At 36.3% G+C, this 8,601-nt stretch overlaps 1 non-coding gene across 1 annotated transcript; it reads left to right on the top strand.

The window, feature by feature from the left end:
- The first annotated feature begins 315 nt into the window (after positions 1-315).
- Positions 316-388, top strand: Trnaa-cgc (transfer RNA alanine (anticodon CGC)). Its single transcript has one exon. It is a non-coding gene; the product is annotated as a tRNA-Ala (tRNA).
- Positions 389-8,601: the final 8,213 nt, after the last annotated feature.

Here is an 8,601-nt window from a genome sequence, read left to right as displayed (position 1 = left end):
CAAATGACTGTAAATTCTATAATAAAGTTCTTACTCAATACAGGCAAAGAAAGACGAAACAAAACAACACAACCACGTCTAATGACCAGACAAAAGAGTTACAGCCATATTGCCACATACTGTTGCACTGCTAACGAGCCAGATATGCCTGTTGCACTCATGAATTGCATACGTGACCCATCAGATTGCTTAGTGTATCATAACACATATGCTGGAGAAGACCCAGCCAGCTAAGTTAAGATCTTAAAATCTTGAGAGCTTAAAAGTATTATTCAACCACCACAGTGACAGTATGGCCACCAGCATGAGTGACCGAGCGAGGTGGTGCAGTGGTTAGCACACTGGACTCGCATTCGGGAGGACGACGGTTCAATCCCGTCTCCAGCCATCCTGAATTAGGTTTTCCGTGATTTCCCTAAATCGTTTCAGGCAAATGCCGGGATGGTTCCTTTGAAAGGGCGCGGCCGATTTCCTTCCCAATCCTTCCCTAACCCGAGCTTGCGCTCTGTCTCTAACGACCTCGTTGTCGACGGGACGTTAAACACTAACCACCACCACCACCACCAGCATGAGGTGGTACCAGGGAATTCCTAATTCAGCAGCATTTAGCGAGTTGATACAAAGGACTGGTCACTGCAGGAATAAAGTGGCTAGTTCCAAGCTGGTTAAGGGAACAGCAGCAGACAGGTTGCTTGGTCAGCCCTAATGACTGAGACGTCTGTTACTTTTAAAGTGAAGAAATATACAAATATTAAAGACTCAATAGTAATTCAATGACCCTTTGCAGAACTAATGTGAGTGCACCACCAAAATCATCAGGCAGTCATAACGCTTCTATTGAAGTACTGATATCTGTGCTATCTCTAAAAATATGGAAGTCAATGTTGAATGCAAGCAAATAAATTGAGAATTATAGAAAGTTTAATCACAAGTAACCACTATGCGCGATCTCGACATACATTGTGTCAGACTATAGCACTGCACTCTAGCTATCAGTTCCGAATGCTACACACCTAGAATCAGATTTAGTGCATACTGGGGTCAGATCATAATGTCCTCCACGTGAAGAGGATCAGTGAATTCCGCATGATACTTTCATCATCAGTCATCACTGCTGTTAATTATTCCTTTAGTACTGCATGCTGTGGAAGTACATCATTAATTATACGAAATTATTGAATGTAATATATGTTGTCTGCCATTTTTCCAACTAGAAATAACTGAACTTTTATATTATGTAAATATTGTAAGGGAAAGTGTGATGGTCCATTTTATTAAACATTCCATTTCATTAAACATTAATTAGAAGAAAGCTAGTAAGTTGGAAGGGAGACAGACTGTAGCACATTGGCATGGACCTATAGGAATTTGCCCTTCTTATTGGCAGAGAGCAGCAATAGTGGGGTGTCTGCAGGCCAGCAGGTGGCCAGCAGATTTTGTGAAGAGTTAGTTCATGTTATCTGAACGAAGAGACAGTTGCTTTTGGGCAGTCATAAGAACGGCCATTGATGGTTCAAGTTGGACAGATGCGGTCGCACTAGATACTTGAGCAGTTGTCCGTACTCTGAAAATATTCATGTGACGTGGGACTTAGTCAAAATTCAGCAGCTGAGATGTGCTGGCAAGTTGAGCTTTATGAACAGTTAGTATTGGGAAATCTGATACATTTTCATGTTAATACACTGTAGGAAGCTTCACTGTGTGACTTATTTTATTAATTATTATTAACTATTTATGTAGGACCCCCACCTTAAATTATTTCAAAAAATTACTGAATGAAAAAACCGATCATTTCATTTAAAATCTTCTTGTTCGACTACATCATTTAATTGTGATATCACCTGATACATTTATTTTATTTAATAGACTCAGTTTCACCTTATGTTAATTATTGTTCACAGTGACTTCACAATGTCTGGTAATTAAGATGTAAGATCACTGGCAATTTATGTATATTAAGCAGTCAAGCTACTGTAATGCGTTAAAGCTGACATGTGTGGCTGAACCTCTGTGATAAAAGTGAGCCAAATATCTAATCCGAGGCATACATTGTCCAATACCAGTCTTCATCATATTCTTTCCCAGTAAGTCACAAATGGCATGTCTCATCCGGGATAATCAAATGCAATCTTGACTTTCCCCATTCAGTCCACTCTTTTCACTGGTACATCACACTGGGAAGCAACAACAGCGATACCACAGCAAATGACATAGCAGCATATAAGATCATGGCGCCATGTGCTGCTATTTTCAGGTGCTCCTGTCAAAACTGTCGAGACACTGCTTTTAGTATGGTGTTAGGGGGTATCATTCATATGGAGATTGATGTTTTCATTCATGTTATGGTACTAGAACTGAGCCAAGACTCCAGTAAGGAGAAGAGAGCACAAATGTTGGATCTGGGACTGTAATTTATGTATAAATATCACAGCTACATCAAACAAATTAATGTACATAGCATTCTCAAACAAAGACACATACACTTTTGGATAACTTAATTAATTTAGTGTACATCTGGTTATTACGTCTTTCCAGTATTTAGCCCACTATCACATTCTCAAAACCAAAATTTCCAGGTTTTTGTGTGATATGTTGGTTACTATTTACGAAGCTCTAAACACGTATCTAAAAAGTGGTGTTTTCTCTCTTACGCTGTACATCAATTACATTCAACGAAATATTAAATTTATTCTATAATGAATTTTGGAGCTATGCTTTGTGCAAGTTCACTAAAATACACTATAGTATATTTCCTTTTAAAAAGTTACACTCAGTCTGACATTATACTGCGAACCGAATCCTTGTTACATCGTTCCTCAAATCCCATGGACAAGGGTCTAAAGAGCACAGAATTTTCCAGTATCAGAATCTGATTATCTGTATATACTGCCATTATTGCATTAATTTTCACCATTTTTGAATAAAGTGAGCTGCTGCGAAAGCCACAAATCACCTTTCACTAAATAAATAATAATTGCTAATGCACACACAGATTTTATTCATGCATCATGTAATAGAAAAATCATACACTTTCACCACTTAAATTAACAATATTATGCTCATAACTGCAATGGCAAAACCTTTATAGATCAAAGTCGTACATCCTACCACTGTCGCATAATGAGCCATACTCAAAATAATCTATACTCCTCAATCCATTATAACTACATATTTTCAAAATATGTAAGTATAAATATGAAGGTCATTTACACTGCCATATAAAATTAGGGCATGGGTCAGTACTGATAGACATTATGTTAGCAATCCCATGGTGTCAAACCAAATAGGTTTTGTCACTTCGCTAAGCTCTTTGTGATAAACAGCTCATAATGAATTTATTTTTATTAGGATCTCCTTATTTGCTGTAAGGTCATCTGCTCGTAATTTCTCTACTAAAAAATTGCATGCAACTGGCATCTTACCGCTATTGCTATGTTCCCTGCTCTTAATTTTCCTTGAACGTGTATGACTCTGACACATTTCAATAAATTTTGCAGTGAACTCTCTAGACCACTGATGTGTATCTTGCATTTTAAAATTCGCTATGCACAAACAGACAGAGGAACACTAGACTGATGTATGGCGATCTCCGATCCACACACTCCAAATCGGCTGCACAGATATTTTTCAAACCCACAAATTTGAGCAATTTTGCTCAAATCTCCAACTTCAAATTTCAAGAGTAGATTGAACAGAACTAGGCTATCTTGGTTCACTGAGCCAAATTAGCATGAACTACATATTCTATCTACTATCCCATTCCTAATTTCTGACTCATTTTTGCATGAAAATTTTAAAAAAAATATAAATTTTATTTTAAAATATGTGGAGAATACAAAAAAGGAATGAGGATTTTGTTTTTTCTTACATTCTCTTTTTTCTGAAAAATCAAGTTTGAAGAAAAAGGTGACTGGAGGAAGATAAAACAGTAAAATAAAATTATCCACATTTACCTAAAATGTTTCCTTTAATAAGATGTCAAAAAAGGGCAGAACATCCCCCACAATGCACTCCACACAATGTCTGTGTGTTTTGGACTCTACTGGTACTATGTACACAGCCCTGCATAGAGACTAACTTCTGAGTTAACAGAAGCACTCCATTTATTCAGGCCACTATTAATTAAATAGCTGAGAGTGTTGGTTGTTTTAGCCAAATTGCAGCACTGTCGATCCATTACCTCCACTAATGCGCTTTCCCTTTGTTCAACCTATGAAGTAGAATTTGGCTGAAGTAAAGATTTTCGAACGTTGCACATATTGTTTGTATGCGAGTGACAAACTTGATTCAGATTAAGTCATTATCAACAGTTTATTTTGGGTGTAAATCAGTTACTTTCTTCACATTATTGTATTCTATTTGAAGAGATGAAACGTAAGTAATATGTAATGTTAAGTATATTATTCAAATTAACATTAAAATGAGAATAACTTATGTGCATGTTCCCCTATTAACGTAAATGGAAGCTACATTAGCCCCATCTGTTGACAAGTTTTCTAAGTTAAAATACATGGTGGACACCACTTCGTCTGTTGGTTGGTTGGTTGGTTTGGGGAAGGAGACCAGGCAGCGTGGTCATCGGTCTCATTGGATTAGGGAAGGAAGTCGGCCGTGCCCTTTCAGAGGAACCATCCCGGCATTTGCCTGGGGTGATTTAGGGAAATCACGGTCAACCTAAATCATGATGGCCGGACGCGGGACCACTTCGTCTGTACTCACATATAATTCAAACTGTATGATTGGGTCTCAGATTGCCCAAATTTCGTTTTTTAATTTTAGAGCTAATTGAATTTCAACGTTTAGAACTGATAGTAAACCACTTAAATAGTAATTATTCGAAGTTTAAACCGTTAATATCAGCTAAGAAATAGGCAAAATATACTTAAAACTTTCTATTAAAATGAACCTACATTGGCGACGTCTAGTAATCAGAACTTCAAACACTTCCTTGGGTCCCAACGCTGTGTGAGCGAGAGAGCTACTGTGCGAGCAAGTTGGCTGAGTGAAGTGGAAAGCGAGGTCAGGTATCATCCACACCCACTGCAGATAGCTGAGAGATCTCTTAGACCACAGGCCTATGTGAAGCAACTGCTGCCTAGGCAGTGTAATAGATCGATTTTTGTTAATATTTCAGTCAAATATTAATCGATTTTTAAAAATTCAAAATGCCAAAATAATCTCCACGAAAAACGCTATTCAAAAAATAACAATAAATAACATTTGATTTCATAAATAAAATTAGATATAATAAATAAAATTAGATAGTCCAAAACACACAGAAGTTGTGTGGAGTGCAATGTAAGGGATGTTCTGCTCTTTTTTGAACCATTAAGTTTAAACAGTTTAATATTCTATGTTGCACATCAAATGTGACATTCTTCTTTCCATACATAATGTAGCCGATTGTGTCCTTTGGCATTCTACCATTGAATGTTGCATATAATTTCATAGTAGTCCTCTGAGTGGTAACAATATTCTTTCTATGAATCATGTTAATCACATAGCTCTTCAACTGTGTAACTCGTTTAAAATCAAGAAATACATCATATGCTTTCAGATAATTATTTGGGAATCCAAATTCCACATTTCTTGAGGAAATATTTCATTCCTTCAGTTTTTAATATAAATATTCTGAAGTGTAGCAGAATCATATAGCGAAGAATCAATCAACTGATAATTTCGATAATTTTGAAACACAACAAAAATAATATAAGGCATATCAGACTCCAGTATCCTATAGTAATTTGTGATATGTACCTAATAATAATAATAGCTTTATTCAACATCGAATGGTACACTGCACATGTACAAAGAAACAGTAATGATTACAGTTATTTGTACAATACACAAGACACATTCTTCTGAATACGTCATTAATTTACAACAAAATTACAATAAGGTGTTTACTTATTTCTGTTCACATAATTTCACAAAGCATTTGTTGTTCTTCATATAAGTATGGTACTCTTCTAATGTGTAGAAAGGGTGTTTTACTAAAAATTTCTTAAGCTGATGTTTCAGTTTAATTGTAGGAAGAGCCATGACTGCTCTAGGCAGTGCATTAGCTAATTTTATACCTGCATACTGAGGCCCCATTTCGTAAAGTGCTGTTCTGTGGCTGCCAATGTAAAATCTTTCTTTATTTCTAGTATTGTACTGGTGGAAATCTGAATAAGTGTTTGGGTGCAGTCTTTTCACAAGCAATATGGCTTTTAGAATGTATGTGTTTATAACAGTTAACACCTCTGTTTTTGGAAACAAGTTGCGACAAGATTCCCTATATTTTGCTCCACAGATTATTCTCACACCCCTTTTTTGAAGAATGAGTAGCTTATCTAGATTAGCTTTGGTTGTTGCCCCCCAAATTTCAATACCATAGTTCAAGTGAGAGGAGAAAAGAGCATGGTATGCAGTCTTTAGGACTACGGTGTCTCTACAGAACTTGCTAATAGTACTGATTGCAAATATATTTTTTTGACAGCTTAGTTGCTAGAGAGTCAATATGTGTGTCCCATTTCAGGTTGCTTTGGATTGTTATGCCAAGGAATTTTACACTAGACTCTTTCTTTACCAATTCGTTGCCCATGTATAATTTTATTTCATTATTCAAACTACTTTTGTTAAACTCCATCAAACATGTTTTACTGGTGCTTACATTTAAGTGGCTTTCATTAAAAAACTGAACAATTTTTTTTGTCACATTATTACACTCGGCCTCTAGTTCAATACATGATTCCTTTTTACATACAATGGACGTGTCATCGGCATACAGAACAATTTTGGAATTTATAGTACAGTATTTAATATCATTTACATAGATCAAGAACAGAAGGGGGCCCAATACCGAGCCCTGGGGCACCCCATATTTTATGCAAGAGATCTCTGATTTGTAGACACCACTTTCCGTTTTAAGTAGAACAAACTGCTTTCTATTGCTCATATAACATTTTATTAGATCATAAGCAGCACCTCTAATGCCCATGTTCCATAGCTTGTCTAATAGGATGTCAACGTTCACACAATCAAAGGCTTTTTCCAGGTCTAGGTATACACCTGCCACATGTTCCTTGCTTTCGATACCCCGTAACACCTCTTCAATTAGTTGAGCAGCTGCAGTGCTAGTTGATTTACCTTTTACGAATCCATTTTGATTTTCGAACATCAGGTTGTGTTTGTTAAGAAAGTTTATAATCCTGTTGTATATAACTTTCTCAACTATTTTGGAAAAGACAGGAAGGATTGAGACTGGTCTGTAGTTTTCTATTTTGTTGTTGTCACCTTTCTTAAAAATGGGTGTTACCTGTGCTATTTTGAGTCTGTCTGGAAAGGTGCCTGATTCTATTATATTGTTGACTGCTGCAGACAGAGGTACAGATACATTTTGGCTACAGGCTTTTAAAACATTAGTATTTAGGCCATCATGCCCAGCTGAATTAGAGGGTTTTAGAGAGCTAATGATGCCCATTATTTCTGCACAGTTTGTGGGGGCTAGATATATACTATGGTCACATGTATTACCTTTAAAACTGTAGTGCATGTTTTTATGTTTGTCATTTATGGCTTCCCCTACGGAAGAAAAATATTCATTAAAAATATTTGCAATTTCCAGTTGGTCTTTTATGAGCATGCCATTGTGGTTAATAGTAAAGTCCATACAGGATTTGTCATTGCCAGTTCTAAAACTGTTTATGACTGCCGAGATGCCAGTAGTTATGTTGTGTGAGTTTTGAAGCTTATTTGCAACATAGTTGCTCCTGGTCTGTGTAAGTAAGTCCTTATAGTGTGCTTGATATATTTTGAAGGCTTCCTTTAGCTCAGGAATCTCTCTATTATTCAGCATTGCACTGTGGAGTAGTTTTAATTTTTCCCTCGCTTCAGTGACATTACTATTTATCCAAATATTTTTGTTTATATTTTTTGTTTGTTTCATTTTTGTGATTACAACTGGGCATGTGGTATCAAAGCAGTAATAGAAGTCAGCAGCAAAGTTATCATATGAAAAGCTATTATTTTCAAACCATTTTATTTGTGCTAGCATCCAGTTTAGTCTATTTATGTTGTCATTATACATTATTCTTTTAGTTACAAACTGTTGCTTTGTGGTGACAGTGGGGGCCTCATGGCATTCCAATTTAAGCTGTACTGCATGGTGATCTGAGATGGCTAGTTTTAAAACTGATGCACTGTGGGATAGGTGGGTCATGTTTGTTATTATGTTGTCAAGACATGTTTTACTATTGCCAGTTTCTCTAGTGGGTTCCCGAATGAGTGGGGTCAGGTTAAATCCATCACACAGACGATGTAACTTTTTGGTGCTGACATCATTTGTTAATAAATCTATATTTATATCCCCTGTAACTATAATATTTACATGACCATTTGGCCCAGAAAATGTTGTGTCTATATATACAAGCAAGTCAGAAAGATTTACAAAAAAGGTATCTGTATTTGCTGCAGGTGGCCTGTAAACACCGATAACTGTTATGTTATCTCTACCCCATTTCAGGTTTATTGCAGCAAATTGTTTCTGCCCCCTTAATCCTGCTACCTCAATTGTTCGTAATTCATAAAAAGATATTGAAATTTTACGATATTTCAGTA

The sequence above is a fragment of the Schistocerca nitens genome, chromosome 4 (assembly GCF_023898315.1).
Source record: "Schistocerca nitens isolate TAMUIC-IGC-003100 chromosome 4, iqSchNite1.1, whole genome shotgun sequence".
In the NCBI taxonomy this organism is placed as follows: Eukaryota; Metazoa; Arthropoda; class Insecta; order Orthoptera; family Acrididae; genus Schistocerca; species Schistocerca nitens.
The sequence above is the reverse complement of the archived record's forward strand: the minus strand, read 5'-3'. Positions and strand labels throughout refer to the sequence as shown.